We start from the raw sequence: 26616 nt of genomic DNA, 5'->3' as shown, positions 1-26616 counted from the left end.
CGTTCCCACTCTTGTTGTATTTCTATCTAGGACCCTAATTCGATATTCCCGATTTATGCCCTTATGTGGTTATAACAAACTATATCCTTATAAAAGCATAAGAATCATATCCATATTTAGTAAAAGCCCATGCGGTTCATAAAACAGCAAGGCTACTCCCCATGACTCCTAGAAAGTACAACACGTTCTTTAAACAAACCATTCCTCCAGCAGCCCGGGAAATCCCCCCTGATTTTGTTTTGATTTGAACAAGAACTCCTGGAGTCCAGAAAGGACTGTTAGTTCTTAGTGACGTCTTATGTCCAACCTTACGTCAAACCCGGCACCTTTCAGGTATAAATATACCAACAGTTGCCTTAAGCAAACACACGGTGGTTTGGAGCAGACCGGCTATCTACTTGCCCGAGAGCCCAGCTGATGCGAGAGCCCACGTAAGCCGCCCCTCCCTTTTGACGCACTGAGAGAGGCGCTGTCTTTTTCTCCAGCCGAGAAAATCCAGATCCGGTGTTTCCAGCCACCCTTGCGGGTTGCTGGGAGATCGAGTCCTGAAGAAAGAGATACCTGACCTCCCGCATTCAATTATCAAGGTACGGAGCTGACTAAACCCTTAAGAGAATTCTTGATGCAGATTCTTGGCAAAACCAACTTAACCAACTTAACTTAAACTGCTACTTACTTACTCCTTCCCAAGTATTAGGCTTAGGTCAGGTACACCGGGGTAGGTGTAGTTAGATGAACCAGTTGAGTATGTTAGTCAATGTTTTTATGTATGTATATATTTTATCTACTTTAAAGTATCATATGGCTAAGAAACCATATCAATGCTTTTACAGTATTATTTCATAATACTACTTTTACTGTACGCACTTTACTTTATAATAAGTATTGCAATTGTGGCAATTCATTTCTCTTGCATGAGAAAGAAGACTGTTCAATAAATACCACATTTTATTGAAAACGCCCGTCTCTCTATTTCTCTGCACTCTGGTGAAACTAAGTATGCACGGTTGACTGAGTGAAATAGCTGCCTATTGTTTTCACACGACTCTAGAGATACACTCTTTATTCTGAGGGAGCAAAGTTGACATGTTTATATGGTTGTCAGAAGCTAATCCCTTCTTGTCTAAATCCGGAGAGTTAACTCTTTCCTGAACATTCGAGAAAGTTTCTAGTGACCTCTGAGCTAGCTGGCAAAACTAATTAAGTCTAATATAGTCAGTAGAGACCTAGTTGACCTCAGTCCTATGTCTATACTGCTGTTTATATTATTCCAATGTGCAGAGCCTATTGGGAATATAGGAACTACACTACATGGCGCCCAACATTTGGTAAGGCTATAATCTAACGCAAGACACTAGAGTAACTCACTCGTGCTTTTTCACACAGAACCCTTTTCCCGAAAAAAATCCAAAAGACGTCTGGAGTGGGTGAAAGGTTAATATCCGCCGGAACTTAGTAGGAAGAGATTCCTGTGTATTAGTTTTTGGTTTAGTCAACGTTGAAGGATACAGTGTTCCAAAATATTGTGCACCTAATCTTTGTTTCCTTGAAACTTGATCTGCAACAAAAAGCTTTCTGTCAGTAAAAATGGTGGAAAGTGACGATGAAAGAGAGCAAGCTAGAATAGCAGCTCAACTGATAGCGGATGACACAACCATCCAAGAAAATCACCCAAATGCTATACTCATTCCGGTCAACGTAAGAAGAACTATAACTCTTAAACTTATAGAAAATGGACTGACATCACAAGGTGGTACAGTCATATTCGTGGTAGAGGCCCATGAATATCGGCAGACAGAGGTATTCTATTCATGGATACACTTTCCAGCAGCAAACGCTGTAACAAAAGAATTCCACTATTACAAAATAGAGGAGCCTCCGGACATATACACTCCTTTCGAGGACGTTGAAATCCCACTAAATTACCAAGAGCACCTGCTCTGGTTTAAAGGCGCCCTAAAACATCAAAATCACATCACCAGGCACGGTCCACTAGGTAGACCAGGAGCCACGTGGCCGGTTCTAGCCAGCTACTCACAAATCCAGACATTGATAAAATGTCAAACTGGGAACTTTTAGCTCAGCTAAAATTACTAATCAAAATACATAGACAATTGGTCCAATATGTCATGCGGACTTCAACAGTCCAACCCACAATTAATATTTCACAGCTGACCCCTCATCAGGGGAACACAAACAAAATTACACCACAGAACATACAATCATGTCTTGGTAAAATACCAGCAAAACGGGAACAAATTCCATTCTGGTTAGCACAAAAGATTACTCAAATAGAGGCAGTATTTCCAGATACTACTCCTACTGAGAAACACAGAATTCTGACTATCTGTCTTCCAATGGGGATCGCACCACATGTGGAAGACTGTGACACTTGGGGCACAGGCTTTGCTTCAATATACACAAAAACACATGGTGTTCCGTCTATGGCGGTTATACCAGATGTACTAAGACAGATTCAAAATGAATACGGTCCAGAACCTGCTTTAACTCTGGGTATGAAATTACTGAAAGACTTCAAGCAGGTCTCGGCTATATTATTAGCCAACATAAAAGGAGAAGCAGCATCTGTGGCAATCCGCCAGAAATTGAAAGAAACAGATATAGCAGACCAACCATTTGAACTTGCCAGAATCATAGAAAAATCCTATGAAGAACTAGGAAGAGATAGTTTGGGTGGGAAACCAGTAAAACCCCAACTAACTGAAAATCCTGAAAAAACCTTTATTAAAGATAATCTGAATACTCCAAAAAAGAATTGGGATGGTAATAAACAGTCCACTCCCAGGGAAAAATGATTCCAGTCCAGAGGAAGGTCTCCTCATCGGAGAGAAAAATCTCCAGACCGAGGAAACAAGTCTCCCCAAAGGGAGCCCTCTGAGAAAAGATTCAACCTTAGAAATAGGGATAATTTGAAAAAACCTGATAGATATCAAGATGTTGATACACGTCCCTCTCGGTCTTTTCAGACTTCCTCACAGAAATCGGAAAGAAGAGGACGGTCAGAACACAGAGAAGAGCACGTCAAGTCCAAAGACAAGGAACCTGCTCATCAAAGTAAAAAATTACAATATCCAAGAAAGAAGGTAGCTAGTATTAAAATTAAACATGCCGAAGATACTGAGGACACAACTGAAAAAACTGAGAATGGGCCCGGACAATGCTAGACAGCACAGCAGAAGTGACCATAGCTCGCAAGATTGTGATGAATCTTCTGGAGACAGTGGACACGAATGAATACATTCAAATGGAAACTGCAGATACCAGGGTTAGCAAACCTCATAAAATATATGAAATAACATTGCGTACAGAGGGGGACAAGACGAGGAAAGTAAGGGGTCTCTTTTGGGATAACCTTTCGAAAGGCTATGACATCCTGTTAGCTGAGAAAGACTGGCCACCAGAGTTTGTCAGGGAGTGCCCTCACGGCGAAGAAATGATTATGCCTGCCTTCTCTAATCATATTCCAATTCATAAAAAATATACACTTGCAAGAAAATGGGCAGTAGCCCAAGCTCCTGCATTATATAAAAATCATGTAGGATGGGATGAGGATTCGCCTCACCACAAAATCCAGTTAAAAAATCAGCCCACTGCACAGAGGCAGTACCCAGTTAAACAAGAAGCTAAAGTCAGGGAGATCTTAGATCAACTTTAATATCAAGGGGTGATTGAAACATGCACCTCACAAATGAACAATCCTTTGTTTCCTGTCTCCAAGCCAGACAATTCATATCGTCTAGTTTTGGACTACAGACACCTAAACTCCTGTTGTAAAACATTTGCCGTACAAAACTCACACAGTGCAGCACTAATGAATAACATTGTGCGCAAAAAATACAAAACGACATTAGACATCTCTAATGGATTCTTTTGTCAAAACATTGCACCTGAAAGCAGGTATTTGACCGCTTTCTCAATAATGGGGTCACAAAAACACTTTTGTCGACTCCCACAGGGATTCAAGAATAGCCCAGGATTATTCTCAGCAAGGGTAACAGAGTTACTACAAATATATGATGATGAGGCATTATCATATGTCGATGACATCTATCTCACAGATGATGACCTGGAGACACACTTAAAACAAGTGAACACCATAATACTTGGGTTCGCATCAGAGGGTTACAAATTCAACTTTAAAAAGTCACGAATTGCCCATCTAACTGTCCTGTTTTTAGGATATGAGTTATCAAGTGAAGGCAAGAGCCTTGCAGACAACTTCCTAGAGAAGTGTGCAGTACTCCAAGCACCAAAAACGCTGAAGAATTTACAATCAATACTAGGTTTCCTGAATTTCGGAAGAACATACATTCTAAATTATGCAGAGAGGGTTAAACCTCTCTATGAATTAATAAAACCTGATTTCAAACCAATCAATTGGACTCAGAAACACACAGAGATTTTGCGATCCTTGCAAACAGACATGTTAGCTAAAACAAAATTGCAAACTCGCGAAAACGTACGCAACCTTGTAATCCGAGTCATCCCAGGAAGATGCGGATTCACGTACCTGACCTCTAACGAGGGAGAAACTGTACCAATAGCTTATAAATCTCATTTGTACACACAAGCTGAAATGAAATTCAGTTCTACAGAAAAAATTCTGACAGCGGTTCAAACTGCTGTAGCAAAAGAAAGAGCCCTAGCCCAAGGCAAGAGAATAACTGTTTATACAGCAGAATCAGCCCTTGAGGCATTAACAAGTCCACGCAATCTGAATGCAGTGGCATTAGATCCAAAATGGATACAATGGGAAAATTCTCTTACTACAGAAGACGTGAAATACTATTTTGACCCGAAACTGAAAAAACTAGATGATCTAGAATACGAACAAGAATATCCTCTGCCAATCGACATTCTGCCTCTCGAACAGTACACATGTGTAATCTACATGGACAGATTTGCACAACACTACGATGTAGAGAAAAATCCTACAACGCTGCGTGCGCGATTGTTAAAGGTCGCTGGAGCTTTAGTAAATTCAGACCAAAAATCACCAAAACTGAATCACTCAGAAACTGTTCAGCTCAGCGAGCTGAAATAAGATCTTTAAAGATGGCGCTTGAAAATGCCGATTGTGAATTCCCGACACTAATAGTGTGCAATTCGCATCTCTGCGTCAAGTCTTACAATAATGACTTGCAGAACTGGGTTCAAAACGATGACAAAGATGACACAGGTGCCACAATAAAGCATAAAAAGCTCTGGGAACAGGTAGTTCTTTTACAGAAAGAACTACAAAAGACTCCCGTGATACATACACTGAGTCATCGGCGTGATGGTGTTCACGTTGCAGGGAATTCATTGGCTAACAGAGCCGCAGCTGAAGCGGTTCAACCGGCTTCCATAGCCACAAAAAAGCGTTCTAAAAAACACATAGACGGAGAAAGCATGCTAGCGGTAAAAGCATCTTTAAAAGGCGACTATGCAGCATTACCTCTGAACTATCCACTCAGTAATACATACATAATTGATGCAAACTCCGTTCCTTTTGCTCAAATCCCTGGAGTGGGGGATAGAGTAATTCCAAACACGAACAGGAGAGTCTTCTTGATTAAAGAAGCACTCATGGGACTGGGTCCAAGGCACCAAGAGATCTTGAAATCTCTAATAGAATTACAATCAGAATACTGGTGGCCGGGAATGAGCATGCAAATTTACAAATTTGCAATGGATTGTCCAGACTGCAACAGAGATCGTAGTTGTGAACCTGACCAGACAATTGCCAGGACACCTTTATTAGAAAGCATCAGGCGATCTATACGCAGAAATCCAGCAGGAGAAATGCGTCCCAATAATTATTAGGATTAGATTCATTTAAAATGTAGACACCAGCGCTCGGCTGGCGCCAGAACTGTTATAAAAGATTTGCGAGTCTTTATCGGCACATACGCAATTGGCATGCTACATTCTGGCCAGGGTCCTGCGTTTAGCTCTAGGGCTTACAAGGAGGCCATGGCCAGCATGGGCATTGCATTGCGGTACTCTTCTCCCTTCCATCCTGAGGGAAATGCGGTGGTGGAAAGAAAAAACCGGGACATAAAGCAATCTATAACGGCAAGGGTATTAGGTTCGGGTGATGGGTGGGTCAAACATTTAACAAGTGTCCAACGTAGTCTTAATAATCTGCCAAGAAATTCTCTGAAAGGTCTCACTCCATACAAACTATTGTTCGGTACTAGAATGCACATTCAGGATCTTGATAGTCACACTTCAGTGGTAGAAGAAAAAGCTTTTGATATCAAAGACCGTTTGGCTGTTTTACAGGACTTAAATGAAACAAGAAAAAGCCTGAGTAACATAAAGTTGAAACAACAGCCGACAGCCACTGAAGAAAAACCACCTGTCCCAGCAAGACCTGACAGATTCCAAAGATTGGGGATCTGGTCAGAGAGAAGATCGCGGTGAAGAAGGAACTTGGGCCTTCTTACAGAAAATCAGTACTTGTCTTAGCTGTCAGCGGAACAAGATCAGTTGTACTACCGCCCCTTGCTGGTAAAAAGGAGAACAGAGTTGTATCCATCGACTTGGTAGAACCACAATCATGTGGCCAATAATAAGTAGTAGGCCTAGTGGACTCCCAAGAAACAGCAGAATACCGAAATTTGCTACAATCCAAAAGGTTCAAACTGAGAGGCTAATCACATTTGATAAACCTGCAGTGAATAAAAAAGGACTATGCAATAATGCCATGGAACTTGTGCCTCTTGAAACCCAAATTGCAACAGTTCGTCAAGAAACACCAGTCTACAATTATGCAGTCTCTGACTATGCTAATGAAACAAAGAAAAATGCAAAAGCAAATGAAAATCCGGAAAAAATTCCAACAATTGACAGAACTGCATCTAGCTACTTCATCAATTTCGATGACTTTTCTGAAGATCCAAGCAAGCATGAAGAAAGGCCAGCAAAAAAAACGTTCAAAGACAAAGTAATTGAACTTTTTCACCAAGTAAAAGAAACATATCTGATTTCACCATGGATTGAATTTTGGATTGTGTTAGGTGTACCTTTTCTCCTGCTTTGGCTCATCATGGTTCTATGTTTAGGAAAATTATTTGATGGAAAATATAGTACAATGGACATAGCAAGTCAGAACATCAACTTGGTCCTAAAGCCTCACACATCCTCTCACATCGAGAAAAGAGAACTGTCCTCAGTGAACATCACAGCCAATCCAATACTCGGTGGGGTAACATGGGACAGAACCGATTATGACATTTTTGGCCCGGTTGAGCTCTTGAAATATCCACACCAGTTCAAGGTTTCATTAAGTGACTTTGTGACACCAAGTACTTTCTCTGATGATTGGGACTTTGAAAACATTAATAATATGATGTCAGATTTAGTAATGTCAGCCAAATTTACAGAACATGATTACTTACAGGGTTCATCGAATTATGAAGAGTTATATTGTTATAATCATTTTGGTGATCACTATTTGCATAAAACTGCTCAGCCTAGGAATGTTTTATCTTATAACCAATGGGAACACTGTCCAACTCCGCCAAAAGGCAGCTCGAAAACATTTTATGAGAAATTCCAGTACTTCTCAGGGTTTAACAACAGTGATCCAGAAACGTCTTATTTTAAAATGTTAATTAGGACAGGAATGAAAACAATGTTGACAAATACTAGTTTGATTTAATCTGAAAACTTTTATGACAAAATGTCTACATTTGGTTTCGAATTTTGGAAAAACAACATTGAAACAAAAACGATCTGGGGTACCAAAGATTGGCAAGTACAAGGCCTAGAAGCATTATTTAGGGCCTGCATGATCCCAGAACAAATGATATTCTTGAATGACACAATTCAACAAACTACTTGTCTTGGCCTAGCTAAGATAAAGGACGTAAATACACCGTCTATTCCGAAACCCATAACTGATGTTATAGCACTACAGATGTGGAGATAGACGTATCCCATATTTTACACCAAAACAGAACACATCCTGATTGCAAAAAGTGGTTGATCTGGCCCACAGACACAAATACCTGTCAAGATAGATTCCTGAACAAAACACAGGGGTTCAAAATGACCAGGCAAGACCCAGGATACTCCCAGAGACAACATCCAGGGATAGTTACAACATAGAGTGTAGGGAAACTATGCCTTGAGTGGCTACAGAAATCCACACTGGCTGAAATTAAGCAACACTTGACTTTATTTAAAGATGGTGCTGACTTGCGTGATTTCATACTGGGACCTCGCAAACAGCGTCAAAAACGTTTCATAGCGGCCGGTATATACGCTGCGTACAACGAAGCTTGGAAAGTAATGCAAATTGAAACAGCAGAAAAAATACGAGAAATTGATCGTATAAATTTGGAAAAATCACTTTCTGTAGTGGACAATGGGTTAACGACTCTGTCCTCCAGAATATATTCACTGGACAGCATTGTATCATCTGCTATTGATATAATAGAGCAGGACTTACTAATGTTACAACATGGTCAGTCCCAATTACGTTCTATTGTACAGCTTGGCTGGACGTTCCAAAATCTGCGTTCAGGCTACGTACCATGGCGTTTAATCAACACAACGTAATTATTCAGTATCTTTAACCTTACTGATAAACAAATCAGTTTGGCACAAAAAGGTGCAGACTATACGATTCTGAGCATTGAAAAACTTGAGAGATTACCATTGACAATGTCAGAGAGACCTGTCATTGCATGGATAATACACAGAACAATTACAATTCCGATAACAACTTTCCAGTTTAAATACTGCCAAGAGTATATACCTGCGGGCCAGTATGAAAGTTGGGTAAAGGATACATCAAATCAACCTTGGATTTACCTTATACACACAAATGTTATAGTGAAGGGAAAAAGGAGGTATTCTTTAGTGGTAACAATTGTAAAAAAATCACTAAGCGGTACACTTCTGTGTCAAGGTATTAACTTGCATGGAGCCTGCGAAGGGTCTTCAAATAACCTTTCATGTCACCTGCATGGAACGCCTGCAAAACAGATAGAGCCATTTTTTAGACAACTTTGTAACGGGAGTTACGTTCTGATAAGTGACCACAGCTGTTGTGGAATGGTGCCAGGAAAAGCCTATCTCGTGACCGTTACTTCCAGGGTCGTTTGCTGTATGCAAGTACTGTATCCACACAGCAATCCAGATATGGGGGCTGCGTTATGGCCTTCCTTGAATATCTCTTCTATTCGAATTGATACTTTAAGCAGAATGAAGTCTATTCTTTTACAGACAACTGTGCCTTTAACGTCATCTAAAGAAACGTTTGATCTGCAAGTGGCAAGGACATCGGCAGAGATACATTCCCTTTTATCGACAAATTGCCCCGTGCATTTTGTAGAAATGTTAATCCAAATCTTAAACATGTCTGATACCAGTGGCATCGCAAATGTATTTAAGACAGTTTTTTCGGGACTGTTAGCACCCTTTGAAACAGTTCTAGGCATCTACCCGAATTTTCTCCATTCTGTCTTTGGCGGCCTACCCTTAATCTTGGGACTCGTGGCAGGAATTTTATTTTTGTTCCTTCTGCTCCGACATGGCAAGCCAATCCACAGACAAGACTCCAGCAACGATAAAAGAAATTATCCTAGCAATACGATACCGAGACCGTATCACTAAGGTCCTCGGATTGGCCCGGCTAAGAGATCTGAGTACAACCTGGTTTCTTTCATTCAGACCAATCTGGCAGGATTGCATCTTACCTGTGCTTCGATGTCTGCTATGCGGAGAAGAATGCTTGTTGGACGTCTGTCTTACACTACCATCAGCAAGACCAATGGATATCGATACTTTGCTAGGTCCTGTAATGATTCATGCATTGTGTTGTCCCCAGAGGCTACCTATTCTGATGACGGCATTCGTTGAGACTTCACCACTACGAGTAGGTGGCGGTGAGGTACGAGAGGAAAGCAGCACCGAACAGGTACAACCTTCTGTGAGCATTGCTGATCCAAACATCGATGATAGCACTCACGCACAGAATTGCACTGTTGCAGTATTTTCAAACTTGGTCGAACTTTCACCTGATGTTGTAGACCAATTATTTGCGAGTCTGTCTGATATGATGTTCTCTCCAGTCAACGAGAATAACTTTTAAAAACAATGAGCACACAGCGTTCCCTGAACTCTGAATTTGGCCTTCAGTTTTGATAAACAAAGCTACTGAAAACATTTGGAACTATTTTTTCCCCTGAAAGCGATTTTTTTTTCCCTTTTTCCAAAATATTTACCTTTTTTTGGCACATGGTACTCTGCTTAAAGTAGAACTATTCTTAGAGAACAGAGCTTCTATTTTTAGGATAATAGAGACAATATTTTACCTCCGCCTCTAGCACATGTATAGCATTTTGTATAAATATGTGATGGAATGGTCTCGACCTTCTTTTCTGTATTCAGAGCCATTTCATGTGTAATTTTTGCAATTTATTCAGCAGATATATATATGCATTTAACTGAATGATGACACTGCTTGAAAAACGTACAGTACCAATACTCATTTTTCGTGTATTTACCATATACCATTTCAAATGGGAAATATGTATTTTGGGGTGGGTTGGAAAACACACATGCATCGTTATATGTTTACTATTGCTTAGTTTTTAGTAATGATGGACATTAATCCGTGGAGTGGGTGTTGTATTTCTATCTAGGACCCTAATTCGATATTCCCGATTTATGCCCTTACGTGGTTATAACTAACTATATCCTTATAAAGGCATAAGAATCATATCCATATTTAGGAATAGCCCATGCGGTTCAAATACGGCAAGGCTACTCCCCTAGACTCCTAGAAAGTACATTGCGTTCTTTAAACAAACCAAGCCTCCAGCAGCCCGGGAAATCCCCCCTGCTTTTGTTTTGATTTGAACAAGAACTCCTGGAGTCCAGAAAGAACTGTTAGTTCTTAGTGACGTCTTATGTCCAACCTTACGTCAAACCCGGCACCTTTCAGCTATAAATATACCAACACTTGCCTTAAGCAAACACACGGTGGTTTGGAGCAGAGCGGCTATCTACTTGCCCGAGAGCCCAGCTGATGCGAGAGCCCACGGAAGCCGCCCCTCCCTTTTGACGCACTGAGAGAGACGCTGTCTTTTTCTCCATCCGAGAAAATCCAGCTCCGGTGTTTCCAGCCACGCTTGCGGGTTGCTGGGAGATCGAGTCCTGAAGAAAGAGATACCAGACCTCCCGCATTCAATTATCAAGGTACGGAGCTGACAAAACCCTTAAGAGAATTCTTGATTCAGATTCTTGGCAAAACCAACTTAACCAACTTAACTTAAACTGTTACTTACTTACTCCTTCCCAAGTATTAGGCTTAGGTCAGGTACACCGGGGTAGGCGTAGTTAGAAGCACCAGTTGAGTACGTTAGTCAATGTTTTTATGTATGTATATATTTTATCTATTTTAAAGTATCATATGGCTAAGAAACCATATCAATGCTTTTACAGTATTATTTCATAATACTACTTTTACTGTACTCACTTTACTTTATAATAAGTATTGCAATTGTGGCAATTCATTTCTCTTGCATGAGAAAGAAGATTGTTCAATAAATACCACATTTTATTGAAAACGCCTGTCTCTCTATTTCTCTGCACTCTGGTGAAACTAAGTATGCACGGTTGACTGAGTGAAATAGCTGCCTATTGTTTTCACACGACTCTAGAGATACACTCTTTATTCTGAGGGAGCAAAGTTGTCATGTTTATATGGTTGTCAGAAGCTAATCCCTTCTTGTCTAAATCCGGAGAGTTAACTCTTTCCTGAACATTCGAGAAAGTTTCTAGTGACCTCTGAGCTAGCTGGCAAAACTAATTAAGTCTAATATAGTCAGTAGAGACCTAGTCGACCTCAGTCCTACGTCTACATTGCTGTTTATATTATTGCAATGCGCAGAGCCTATTGGGAATATAGGAACTACACTACACTCTCACCAATTCCTCCCTCCCAGAACAACTAGAAAAATTAAAGAAAAAACAAGTTAGATTGCAACGCATGAATCTTATGCTTACAGACTACCTGAAGGCTGATGTTATTCCTGTACGCCTGCAAGTTAGGAACATTCCAGGAATTTTCACCGATAACCCCAAATACATAGCAAACTTTAGCTATATCGGCACAACGAATCCCCGACATTGGCTTGTGCTTGGTATCGATATTGCCACGGAAACCTAAAAAACCCTAGAACTTGGGATCCTCGACATAGAGAAACAATTACAGTACTCTAACACCACATCAGAAAGCAAAAACAACAAGTGGAAAAAACCATTGCTGACTTCCACAGATTAGAACAGAATAAGAAATCTAGCAAAATTAAGAAAGACATTAAGGCCTATAACGTGGAGAACACTTATCCAAATTTACAAAAAGATTTTTACAACAACAGAACCTACTCTAACCCCAGAACTCCAGACCCTGGGGACGCTTCAACAAACGTCAGAACCTGGTCGGTTTCTCTGACACCTCTGCCGATTCCTCAGATGCTTCAGACTCAGGCGAAGGCCCTAGTACCTCCAATAGGGGTGGCAACAACAGTGGGATTTTTTTTAGGCAGAGGCCAACAAGACACATCGCGACCAGGCCGAGTGAAGAGGACACAAGGTTGGTACAACCAACCGGGCGAATGTTAAACACGCCAGAAATTCTATCAGTGGTAAATATACACAACACTACTATGACATCTTCTGAAATCATCCCTATCTTTAAACTATCTAAACATAACTTGTCAAACCCTGAACTCTCATTCTCAAGAAAGGATTGTCCTTTGTTCCAACCATTCCACCAAATTTTTTAGAACTACAAACGGAATTACTCCGATTTTTTAGACGGATCCGCCTGCAAGCCTTTTTTCAACTCAACCCTACACCAAATCACACTTCCAATACCCCATTCCGACCACCCTCTACATTCTCTCCCACATCAGGCATGATCCCAACAGAGATCCTTACTTTTGAAAAAAGTGGTACTCAAAGAGCTCGCTAGTCTTGCATAAACAAGGCGCTTTATCCCTTACAACTTTTCCATTGAAGAGAAACAAGCAATTGGTTCACTGAAAACCAATAACTCCCTTATTATTAAAAGTGCAGATAAGGGTGGAGGCATAGTACTACAAGAAAGAGAGGCTTACAAGGAAGAAATCGTGCACCAACTTTCTAATACGGAACACTACCAGAGGCTTCCTTCAAATCCACTGAAGATCTACAGGGCATGATAACACAAATCACCACTGCTGCTCTAAATGAGGACTTTCTAAGCAAAAAGGAATTTAATTTCTAAAATGTTAAATCTCCACGTACCCCAGTAATATACACCCTTCCTAAAGTTCATAAGAACACTACCAATCCCCCTGGACGACCTATAGGTTCGGCTTGCGGTTCCGTTTTGGAACCATTGGCTTCTTATAATGACTTTTTAATCAAAGACTTTGTCCCTACAACCACTTGTTATGTAAGAGACAGTTTGGGGATGATAAATCTTGTCGAACACCACCCCTACAATCCTGATACTGATACACTATGTACCATGGACGTTGAGTCCCTATATACCAATATTCCCCAGACTGCAGCGTTACTGGTTATCCAAAGAATACTAGACTCATGACCACGCCCCCTTGCCGTCCCCACACTTTGTTTCATTCTCCAACTGCTTGAACTATGTCTGACACAATTTTTTTTTGCTTTCGACAACCACTTTTATCAGCAGATCAAAGGCACCTCTATGGGCGCAATTTTTGCTCCCAATCTGGCCATTCTGTTTATGGACTACCTTGAAACATCTTCCATTCTCACTACTTACAACCCTTTCTTCTCTGGAATTACCATCTGGCGAAGATACATAGATGACATTTTGTTCATCTGGCGACACAACACTGACTCTTTGCACCAGTTTCTACATTGGTTAAACAATAACTGTTGATAAATTAGCCATTGCTTTTCTAGATCTCACCATTTTCCACTCAGAGGTGGAGCTACTTGCTCGCCTCTACAGGAAACCCACAGAGCGGAACACATTACTCAGTTACTCAAGTAACCAGCGTAGGGCTCTAATGGACTCGCTCCCTTACTCACAATTCTTAAGAATAAGACGTAATTGTTCTGATAAATTGACTATTTCAGAGTTGCAAACGTTCTGGCTATCAAACTCAAAGATCGAGGTTACCCCCAAAAAATAGTCAGGGCTGCATCTAAAAGGGCCTGGTATTGTCCACGAGAAATTCTTCTAAACCTAATCACAAAAAGGAGACAGATAGGATTGCATGTGTCACTACCTTTTCACCAATTTCCAACAACATACGCAAAACCATACTCAAACAATGGCAAATACTAAATGTAGGGAGCTTGAAGATCTAACACCCACTCTATGCCTCCCGCAAAAGTCGGAATCTTAAAGATCATCTAGTAAGGGCTGCACTATCCAACCCCAGTCCACCCACAACACTAGACTCCATATGGGGGTTGGCTCCAGTGATTGGTAACTCTAAGTGTGGTGGTTGCAACGTGAATTTACTTTGGAAGGAAAATCCTTCACTTTCAACAACATTACTGTAAATTGACGCTCCTTCTCGAATTGTAATACCTGTAATGTGGTATATTTGATTCAATGCCCATGTTTAAAACTGTATATCGGGCAGACAACTCAGAAAATAAAAACAAGGATTTGCCAGCACCGGAGCAGAATCAGGTGCAAGACATTGAATTCACCGTTGGTAGTACATTTCACAATGGCAAATCACAATGAAGATGATATACGGTGGACAATTCTTAAAGTGCTCAAACTTCCACAAAGAGGAGGAAACATGGCTCAACTGCTAAACAGAGAGGAACTGAAGTCCATAATCCTTTTTGATACCATCAAGAGCGGATTGAACAGGAATGAAGACTGGACAATGTTGTTAGAAACCATCTGAACAAAGACTTTCTCTCCTGTCTCAAACCGTACTACTAGTACACATTCTACACCTCTTCAACTGTTTTTCAGAAAATTATTTTTTCTCCCGAATAATTATTCTAAAGTGTGATTTACCGTTGTGCAAGTGATTTTTAACGCCACTTCACAGTAACTAAGTAGAAATAACTTGTTTTTATCTGATTGCACTGCTGTGTTTCACTAATCGGGTATTAATCAGGTCTTCATGTTAAAAACGCAATTGTGGATTCTTGTATTATACTGCCTTGATCATTCGTAACCCGAATGTCATTTCACATCTCTGGGTGTGAAAGTGCCTTGTTCAAGGTCTCTGTCAGCCCTGAGTTTACGCTGTCCGGGATGGTCGTTTATCGCCCGCCCGGCAGCGATGTGGCGTTTAGAAATGCTTTTCCCGACATTGTTGGCCCTTTGGTCGCAGACTGTGCCAACTTTTCCATCATGGGCGATTTGAACCTGCATTTTGACACCCTCTCAGGCCTGACAGTGCGCTCCATCTCCTCTGACCTAGAGGCCTTTCAACTTCCCCAGATGGTCTCCCAGCCTACCCATTCGGGGGGGCATATTCTGGATCCCCTGTTTACCAATCTGCCGGGGATTACAATCACCTCTATCTCGCCAGTGGAATGGACTGACCACTTTTTGGTGTCCATCCTATGCCCGGTCTTAGCCACCCCTTCCATCTCCTCGGCTAGACGGGTTCAGAAGAGGGCCTGGAAGAAGCTTAGGTTAGAAGACTTCCATCGTCTTCTATTAGAGGAGCCGCTGGGCCCGTTGACGGAGGTAGAAAAGGGGTATGACCTCTTCTGTTCCTGGATTACTAGGGCCTTGGACTCTCTGATACCTATTGTATCTACTAAAATCAACTCCAGAGAGTCGAGCCCCTGGTACGATAGTGCCCTTCGGGCCCTAAAGGGTGCCTGTAGACGGGCTGAGAGGGCCTGGAGGAAAACCTATGGAGCTGATCTAAAAGCTGCATACGCCAGGTCCGTCAAGCTCTACCATCGGGCTATCTGTCGAGCTCGAGCGGCTTTTTATGCCGCGGAATTCCGGAACAGTACTAATCCGTCGAAAGCCATCTTTAAGGCCGTAAAAGATCTTATGTCAAAGCGGACTACCTCTACGACCGTAAGCTCTCTTTCCCACTGTGAATCCCTTGCTTCCTATTTTCTGGGGAAAGTCCAAGCTATTTATCGGACATTCCCTAGCATAGGGTCCGGTCTGGAAAGTATCAATGGGACCCACCATCAGTCTACTCTGCTTGTCTTCCCCCCCCTTACCTTGGACGGGTTTGATAAACTTGCGTTGCAAGTTAAATCTGGATCTCCATCCGATCCAGTAAGGCCTGCTCTCTTTCGAGATCAGGCTTTTATGGGACATGCAGCTGTATGTTCCCTCGTCAACCTTTCCTTGGAAACGGGAGTAGTTCCAGCTAAGTGGAAGCAAGCTGTGGTGTCCCCAATTATCAAAAAGCCCTCCCTGGACCCGGCCAAGCCTGAAAGCTATCGCCCCATTTCGTTGCTACCTTGGCCAGCCAAGATCACTGAGGCCCATGTCAACTTGGCCCTGTCTGAACATCTTGTACGGACCAATGCCCTCGACCCCACACAAAACGGATTCCGTGCCGGCCACAGCACGGAAACCGCGTTACTTGTGATGGTGGAACATCTCCGTGCAAGGTTGGATGCTGGTCAAACGGCGGCGCTTATATTGTTAGACCTTAGCGCCGCCTTTGACACGGTAGACCACAGCATCCTCCTGCATCGGCTTGAGGAGACCGGCATTGGCGGTCAGGTGTTGCAATGGTTCCACTCCTTTCTAGATAACCGCTCCTTCTGTGTTGCCATCCCTCCCTTCAAGTCCAATTTCCAACCGCTGGCCATGGGGGTTCCGCAAGGGTCCTCGCTGAGTCCCACGTTGTTCAATCTTTACGTGAGACCGCTGGCTGATGTCGCTAGGCAGTGGGGCCTAACTTTGGTCTCATATGCCGACGACACACAGCTGGCGGTTACTCTCAGCGGGGATGCGGAGACTGAGGCCCCCAGGTTTCAGTCTGGACTGAAGGCGGTGGCTAGCTGGTTGACAGGCAACTGCCTTCAGCTAAATGCCACAAAAACGGAGGTGATGGTTGTCGGTAAGGGAGTGGAGCTGTGGGGTGACCAATGGTGGCCCTCTGAGCTGGGACCCACTCCGACCCCGGTATCTGAGGTGAAAAACCTGGGGGTCTGGCTGGATGCGGGCCTCTCCTTTGTAGGGCATACTAAAAAAACTGCGGCCTGTTGTTTCGGTCTCCTAAGGGGCTTGAGACCTGTTCTCAAGTTCTTTGACGCCCCGACCAGGCAGCTGGTGATCCAGGCAACTATCATCTCCCGCCTGGATTATGCCAGCTCTCTTCTGGCTGGGGCTAACCAGGCCGAGCTAACCCGTCTGCAGCGGGTTCAGAATGCTGCGGCGAGGGCGATTGTCGGCCTGCCCAGATTCAGCTCGGTGGCAACTGTCCTTCGTACCCTACATTGGCTCCCTGTCAGGAAGCGCATCCTTTTTAAGGTCTTGTGTCTCGCTTTTAAGATTCTGAGAGGTATTGGCCCGGAAATCCTATCCAGCTGTCTTTCCTTTTATGTTCCCACCCGCACCCTCCGTTCCCAGGGTTTGGCCCTTGCGGTGGTCCCCAGATTTAGGCTTAGTCGCATGGGTGGCCGCTCGTTTAGTGTAAAGGCCGCGTCAGCATGGAACTCCCTTCCTGTTGAAATTCGTCTGATGGAGGACCTCTTGACTTTCCGGAGGGCTTTAAAAACTTTCCTGTTTTAGCTGCTTTCATGTTTTTAGTTTCCTGTTGTGTTATGTTCTACCTTGTCTCTGCGCCGGGACGCCCCTTGGCTGGGGTATCTGTGCGCATAATAAATCAATATATAACATAACATTAATTCCCTATTATTTTTTGTTTCCTGTAAAAATGATCTAGTTGAACTATTCTTTCCATGCTTTTTGTTTTATTTCCCATCTAGTATCCAAATCGCGCGAATTCAGACACAATGCATTTCACGCACTGCCCGTTCGTTGCTCTATATGCATTCACTTACGTAAGTCTCTCTTCACTGCCTATTCCCTACTCACTCAAGATGGCGTCCATGCCCTTATCTACGGCAGGATCCCTTGTGCACTCAGTTCCTGCCATTGTGCACCGGAACCACAAGCACACCACCGCAAACTGCTATCGAGGTAAGCTTCGCTTCCCAGCCCCGCCATCCATTATTTCCACACCACATGACCTTTAGCAGCAACTGTTAACCCCTCCCTCACCTTCTCCTACAGCTTCCCGGAGCCCAAGTGACGATTCCCGCACAAGCTCTTCTAATGTCTTATTACTTACCGGTAATCTTCATTACCCCGATTAGGGTCCTCCCCGTCCCAGTCCTTACCACGTGAGGCAGTCCTGCCTCCACCCAGCCAATCAAAACGCCAGAAATCCAAAGGTCGAAGGTGACATAAGCCCCTCCCACCCACCGCCATGCCTGTTATCAACAAGACTCAGACACAAACACAGCGAGAGGGAGGGAGGGAAGAGGACTGGGACGTGGAGGACCCTAATCGGGGTAATGAAGATTACCGGTCAGTAATAAGACATTACCCCCTCATGGGTCCTCCCCGTCCCAGTCCTTACCACGTGAGGAACTCACAAGCAGAGAACCAAGAAGAAAAAATGCAGGACACCAGGGATCCATGCAAAAGTACAAAACTTTAAACAATAAAGCATCGACGAACAGCAGCGTACAAGACGCCAACAGAAATCGTCAGAAGAGGCAAGAAAAACATCAAGCCGAGAATGTCGCACAAAAGTGTGACGGACCGCCAAAAGGCCGCCACCCAAAGCACCAGGATAGAGACCCCGCCCCATCAGCACAGGAAGCAGACACAGAACCCACAGGAGACAAACAGGGTAGGAGAAACCCGAGACTGTAGTGAACATCGGAGGCAAAACAGAAGAGCCCCGCGAACACCCAAAGAAGGGGAACAGGAGAAACCCCCACAGCAGGCAAAACAGAAAGCAACACCTCCAGCCGCAAAAGGAAACACGAAGAAACAGGCAGAAAAGCCCGATCTAAGCCGCAAAACAACTCAAACCTGCAGAAACTGCAAAGAAGGAAACAAAACGAGCAAGGCACCCAACCCACCCAACCGACAAGCGGAAGAGAAGGCCAGCAAAAAAAACACCGCAGTGGACAACCACAACACGTTCACCACCAACAAAGACATGAAAGGGGCAACCGCAGACCATGCAAAACAGCAGGCAAGGCCCAAAGAAGAAATGAGAACAGGAGAGCCCGGACAACGAAGCAAAAGCTCCGAAGAAGCCGACCCACCAAAGGGCAACAACCACCGAGGAAGTCCCAAGGCCCCGACAAGCACAAACCGCCGTCAACGAGCAGACAAAGCGGAAGGGGAAAAAACCCAACAACAAACCAAAGCTGGAGAAACCAGCACAGAAACAGGAACCCCACCATGGATTCCGACCAAGAGAAGAGCACCAGGAAACAAAAGAGCCCCAAAGTGCATCACAGCCCCAAAGAGCGGAAGGCCAGCGCGACCAACACATGCCACAGGCCACCACAGGTGAACAGCCCAAAGACGCTAAAGACAGCCGCTCAAGAGACAGGCAGTCAGAAGCAAGCGCCAAAGACAGGGCAAAGACAGCTGCGGACCCAGAAGCAGAGCCGGAGGCAAAGGAGGCTGGCCAAATCCGACTCCCAACAGCAACAGCAGGAGCGGAAACCAAAAACAGCAAGGCCAACCCAACAACACCGACACCCCCCAAACCTCCGCAGAGCGCCCGGGAGGAGAAAAACGGGAGGGAAGGTATACAGAAAACCCGAAGGCCAAGGAAACGAGAGAGCAACCCCCGAGGACAGACCACCCCGGAACAAAAACCGGGGGAGAAGAGCAACAGGAGGGGAAGCAAAAATGACCAAACCAAGAGTCCCAAACCAAAGACAAAAGGACCTGGAACAGAGGAACAGACCGAGGGAATGCTACATGAAGCAGCAAGACAACCCAGCGCAGGGCCATTCCAAGCACCAGCGCACAGTCCCAAGCACCCACGCAATGTCCCAACAAAAGGACATGTCCCGTCGAAACAAGCACCAGACAGCACCAAACAGAGGACGGCAGGAAGCGGCCTAAGCCACCAAAAGAAGGCACAACCAGAGTACCATTCCAAAAAAGAAACCAACCGCCGGAACAGGGATGCCTCTCAAGACCCACTGAAAGACAACAGAGAAGTCGCCGCCCAGACACAAAACAGGGAAGCCCGCAGGAACAGAGACACGTACCGGGACCCCCCAAGAAGGCCCAAACAACAACGAGCCCCCAGAGCGCCAGCCCGAACAACAGACAAGCCGGCCACCAAGGACCCCAACGGTGCCCCCAATCCGAGGACAGGCATCCAAGGACAACAAGAGGAGAGAGGAAAGCAGAAATGCACCCCCCACACCAGGTCAGGAGAGCAAAGCCACCAGACCAGGGGAGAGAGGAACCAGAGCCTCGTAACCAGCAAGACAAAGGACCCAACAAGTCATCAGAAGAAACACCAAGGACACGAGGTGCACAAGAGCCCAAGGAACCACAGCCGAGGAGGCAACCACCATCCGCCGGACACAAAACCAACCCCGAGCCGGGGCAGGAGGGAGACCCAGTAGGACCCGCAAAAGATCCAACAGGACAGAGAACAGATCCGGATATATGGAACGCCTCACGAAATGCGTGTCATCCTAGCGCAAGGGCCATGTCAACCCCCTCCAGCAACGCTCAACAGAAAGCATACGAGCCGCTGAAGCGAGCACTGAGAAACAGCCCCCAGCAAAGCGTCAAACCGGTCCCGAGGAACTGAAGCCTCCTGAACAGGAACCAGACGAGGAACGGCCAGACCCAAAACGACCCCAGAAACTGGAACCAGGCCAGCAAACCCCCACAGCAGGAGCCAGCACCTTGGAAAAAACCCGAGGAGCATGAGAGAGACCGAAAGGAAACACCTGAAAACAGGAAACGGAACTCAACCACCGCAAACCTCTGAGCAGCCGGATGGAGGGGAACGAGAAAAACAGGCGACTCCCACACCTAGGGAAGCCAAAATTACCCACCAAGAAGAGGGGAAAACCTGGCTGCAAGGGGCACAACCGAAAGGGACACAGCCGCACCAACCCGACCAACAGAACCGAACAGAAAGACCAACGGGAGCCAGGACCTGGAACAGAGAGAAAGAGGACCCCTGGCCCCACTCCATCACCGAAACCAGCACCACAGAGCGTGGCGACAAAAAATTGGCCGACGCCAAAGAAGAAGGGCCTAAAAGGGGGACGGCCCGGAATGGAAACCGGCAACCAAGAATGACGACAAACAGGAATCACCATTCTCAAAGCAGACCGGACCAATGACACCAAAGGAGATAGGCGACCCACAAGCAGGTCAACACCAGGAGCGGAACACATAACCTGAAGAGGAAGAGATGCAACCACCTGGCCACGGAGACTCCTCCCGGGCACAACATATCCGACTGACATTCAGGGGCAGCAGCAGGCGCCGCAGAGGCAGGGAACCATACGTAGTGCAAAAAATGCAGGCATAGGACCAAGGCACTAGGGGAATGGCAAAGCACCAAAACGCAGGCCAGAGAGAAATCCCACAAGCCCCCGCCGCCCCGGTAGCCGAGGACAAGGCCCAACCATCCGGGACCGGAAGGAGGGACCCCTAAGAAAGCACAGACCGAAAAAGAGCAAGCACACACCCCAAAAAGGAGAAGCAGCATACGAACTCTTGAGAGCCGAATCCACCAACCGCCCAACCCGGACCTCCAGGGAAGAAGCCTCCGAAGACCGAGGGAGAAGGTGCAAAAAAGAAGAAAAATGGAGGATACCAGGTGACAAAGACCGCCAGGCAAAATCGTGTCCCCAGAAAGAGAGGAACACCCCGCATGGCAATGCCAAGCCACACCGCAGCCAGTACAGCCAACAGGACAGCACGAAATGGCCGATAAAAAATGGGAATAAACCCCGCCGGAGCAAATGAATCAGGGAGAAAGACCCAGCAACAAAACGCCAGAAATCTCATGGACCATCCCCGAATGTATACCCCAAAAGGGAAAAAACGTCCACGATCCCACTAACAAGAGATGATGGCATAGCCGCATGCACCAACAGCGCAGACAGCGCAAAACAGTCCAAGAAAAACTGCAAAAGATGCTACGTGGACAAAGAGAATGCAAATTTCCAAAGCACAGCATGAAAATGAACATCCCAAGCCACATCCACAGCATAGGCAGGACTTGAACCCTCAGCACATGATAGCCTGTGACACCAGAGGCATATGACATACCAATGAGCAACAGCTCCGTGGATGCACCCCTCAAACATGGCGAGCAAAGGAGTAAACCCCATATATGGAACGCTTCACGAATTTGCATGTCATCCCTGTGCAGGGGCCATGCTAATCTACTCAGTAACGTTCCAAGCTTAGTATATGTGCTGCCGAAGCGAGCACCAGGAAAAATCCCAACACACCAATAAAGGAAGTGCCCAGCAACCTCCAGGAAACACTGCCCCAAACAGTAATCTCATATGTGAGAACAGAAAATAAACAAAAAAGGGCAGCCCTGCAGTCTCCACCCACAGCCACATATGAAGAACATGGCCGGCCACTGCACTAAAGCACCAGCGCCGGAACGACCTGGGGCCAGAACACCAGGAGGGCTCCCCGCCCCAGCCCAGCACATGAACGGGGAGCATCCTGACCCCAGAACAGGAGCGTGGCCGGCCGGAGGACCGGAGCGGCCGCGCCGGCAAAAACATGAAAAGACCATAAACAGAAGCATTTAAAAATGCAAAAGAAACACTCACGGCACCGCCAAACCACCCAGAAGCAAACAGGAACAGAGGCAGGAACCTGGAGCACCAGCGTTCCGACAGCCGTCGGAGCAGAAAAAAAACAGGCATGGCGGTGGATGGGAGGGGCTTATGTCACCTTCGACCTTTGGATTTCTGCCGTTTTGATTGGCTGGGTGGAGGCAGGACTGCCTCACGTGGTAAGGACTGGGACGGGGAGGACCCATGAGGGGGTAATGTGATTTCCTTGGCAGAAGCCGATCCCTCGGCTCTTCGCCTACATCCTTTTCCTAGGTTTATCCATAAACACCAGGTAATCAAGTGTTATTTTAAGTTAGTTCACTCACCTCGCATTGTTTGTGACAGTGACGGCACAAATTATTTCATTACAGTACCGACTTCTGCTCAATCGACCACTTTGGTCCCACGAAGTCAAGCGACTGCCCTATGAGGTTTGCTGATACATTATATCACCTCTATTATTACTCACTCGGCATACTCCATTTGTGTTAATCATGCAACCACACAACCGACAACCTAAGTCCCACGAAGTGCATTCAACGGTCCTACGAGGTTGCTGATCACTCACTCAGCATACTCTGTGAATCATGCAACATAACCACCGAATAATATGGCTTAGTTCAATTGCACGTTGCATAGCTACCAATGCACCATGCTGCCTACGGCTCCGATAATATCTTCCAAAACGAAACACCAGGAAGAGTCGCCATTTTAAGCGCACTGCTATCCGGAATTCTCCCGCCACACCGTTTCCGATTCATCTTTTCTTCACAACCGTTTTCTTTCTGTCTTTTATCGTTGGGCAATAATACAAATTTTTTGTTTTAAAAAAAAATTACGCTTCCTAGTAATAAACTCGCCGCCTTCGTAATTGTACAAATGTGAGTTAATGCATGACCTTGCTGACATACTGTAAGTATTTACTGTAAGAATTCATGACAGGTTTCCCTGTTTTCTTCCCTGTTCCCTACCCCACAGGCATTGTTGTAATAACCAGGCAATTCATTATTGTAGTCCTGATGATGACCCCCTTAATCTAAGAGCTTGGGATCGAAACTTCTTCGACAGATAAAACAGTGCCACTGTTTTGCTATTTGTATCATAAATATGGTCACTGAGTTGGTTGGCTTGCTTTATGTTTATCAAGCTACCAAAGCTCTAATTTTGCCTGAAACCCTTCATGTTTAATGTTTTACGTTTGTTCACTCTTTCTCCCAGAACGGGTGCAGGATTGTGTCCCGTTTCATTTTTTGTCGCTCCTAATGTATGCTATTTATGATTATACTGCACATTAAAAACTCTCTGTCCGGCTTGTCTATAGTACCCATTAAGGTCTATATGTTATTTGTTCTGTGTACTCTCTACCTAAAAACCACTGTTCTTTAAAACAGTTCCTTACGGCAGCATCATGAACCAGTTCTACCATTAAGAACTTGAGAGTCTATACTGACCATCAACTCTCTTTAGTTCCCAAATTAGGACAGATGAGATAGTGGTACTCCTAGCTAGCCAGAAATATTCTTCCGTTGTTGGGCTCAACAAAAAGAACTGTGTTTATGAGGGTTATCATTTTATTTTGTATGGACTATGACAATGTCCTTCATGTCAAGATGAGTCTTAGACAGATTTACTTGTTTTTGGTGGCTCAAGACCAAGCTGTGTGACTGATTTACAGAGTGAAGAACCCAGATTATGTTGTGCTCCACATAATTAAAGGTACTGTGCCTGGCCCATCGAGCTATTTATTACAAAGGTTATCTTTGCCTTAAACAGTCATTGGAAGATACTGTCACAGAAGATATTTGAGATATTCAGCTCCAATGAGACTTATCTCTCTGAAATACCTTAAAAGGGATGGGAGGGGCTTATGTCACCTTCGACCTTTGGATTTCTGCCGTTTTGATTGGCTGGGTGGAGGCAGGACTGCCTCACGTGGTAAGGACTGGGACGGGGAGGACCCATGAGGGGGTAATGTGATTTCCTTGGCAGAAGCCGATCCCTCGGCTCTTCGCCTACATCCTTTTCCTAGGTTTATCCATAAACACCAGGTAATCAAGTGTTATTTTAAGTTAGTTCACTCACCTCGCATTGTTTGTGACAGTGACGGCACAAATTATTTCATTACAGTACCGACTTCTGCTCAATCGACCACTTTGGTCCCACGAAGTCAAGCGACTGCCCTATGAGGTTTGCTGATACATTATATCACCTCTATTATTACTCACTCGGCATACTCCATTTGTGTTAATCATGCAACCACACAACCGACAACCTAAGTCCCACGAAGTGCATTCAACGGTCCTACGAGGTTGCTGATCACTCACTCAGCATACTCTGTGAATCATGCAACATAACCACCGAATAATATGGCTTAGTTCAATTGCACGTTGCATAGCTACCAATGCACCATGCTGCCTACGGCTCCGATAATATCTTCCAAAACGAAACACCAGGAAGAGTCGCCATTTTAAGCGCACTGCTATCCGGAATTCTCCCGCCACACCGTTTCCGATTCATCTTTTCTTCACAACCGTTTTCTTTCTGTCTTTTATCGTTGGGCAATAATACTAATTTTTTGTTTTAAAAAAAAATTACGCTTCCTAGTAATAAACTCGCCGCCTTCGTAATTGTACAAATGTGAGTTAATGCATGACCTTGCTGACATACTGTAAGTATTTACTGTAAGAATTCATGACAGGTTTCCCTGTTTTCTTCCCTGTTCCCTACCCCACAGGCATTGTTGTAATAACCAGGCAATTCATTATTGTAGTCCTGATGATGACCCCCTTAATCTAAGAGCTTGGGATCGAAACTTCTTCGACAGATAAAACAGTGCCACTGTTTTGCTATTTGTATCATAAATATGGTCACTGAGTTGGTTGGCTTGCTTTATGTTTATCAAGCTACCAAAGCTCTAATTTTGCCTGAAACCCTTCATGTTTAATGTTTTACGTTTGTTCACTCTTTCTCCCAGAACGGGTGCAGGATTGTGTCCCGTTTCATTTTTTGTCGCTCCTAATGTATGCTATTTATGATTATACTGCACATTAAAAACTCTCTGTCCGGCTTGTCTATAGTACCCATTAAGGTCTATATGTTATTTGTTCTGTGTACTCTCTACCTAAAAACCACTGTTCTTTAAAACAGTTCCTTACGGCAGCATCATGAACCAGTTCTACCATTAAGAACTTGAGAGTCTATACTGACCATCAACTCTCTTTAGTTCCCAAATTAGGACAGATGAGATAGTGGTACTCCTAGCTAGCCAGAAATATTCTTCCGTTGTTGGGCTCAACAAAAAGAACTGTGTTTATGAGGGTTATCATTTTATTTTGTATGGACTATGACAATGTCCTTCATGTCAAGATGAGTCTTAGACAGATTTACTTGTTTTTGGTGGCTCAAGACCAAGCTGTGTGACTGATTTACAGAGTGAAGAACCCAGATTATGTTGTGCTCCACATAATTAAAGGTACTGTGCCTGGCCCATCGAGCTATTTATTACAAAGGTTATCTTTGCCTTAAACAGTCATTGGAAGATACTGTCACAGAAGATATTTGAGATATTCAGCTCCAATGAGACTTATCTCTCTGAAATACCTTAAAAGTCATTCCAGTGAAGCCTTCTTTGCCATCTATATGGTTTCCCTATGGTACACATTGCCTTCAGATGGATGTACGTTGTTACAAAGCATGCTTTTTCCACGCATGCTGTTACAATGCTAGTTTTACAACGCAAGCCATTACAACGCATTGCTTTGGGGGGTGCTGGATAGTGAATAGTTT

At 44.5% G+C, this 26616-nt stretch overlaps 1 protein-coding gene and 1 non-coding gene across 2 annotated transcripts in view; both read right to left on the bottom strand.

The window, feature by feature from the left end:
- The window catches only part of LOC147712880 (triggering receptor expressed on myeloid cells 2-like), a 696111-nt gene that overhangs the window by 605665 nt on the left and 63830 nt on the right, over window positions 1–26616 (bottom strand). The window lies entirely within an intron of this gene.
- Window positions 22362–22468, bottom strand: LOC147712881 (U6 spliceosomal RNA). The gene has a single exon (XR_015296242.1). It is a non-coding gene; the product is annotated as a U6 spliceosomal RNA (small nuclear RNA).

The sequence above is a fragment of the Lissotriton vulgaris genome, chromosome 5, assembly GCF_964263255.1.
Source record: "Lissotriton vulgaris chromosome 5, aLisVul1.2, whole genome shotgun sequence".
NCBI lineage: Eukaryota > Metazoa > Chordata > Amphibia > Caudata > Salamandridae > Lissotriton > Lissotriton vulgaris.
Note: the sequence above shows the minus strand (reverse complement) of the source record. Positions and strands in the feature narration are given on the sequence as shown.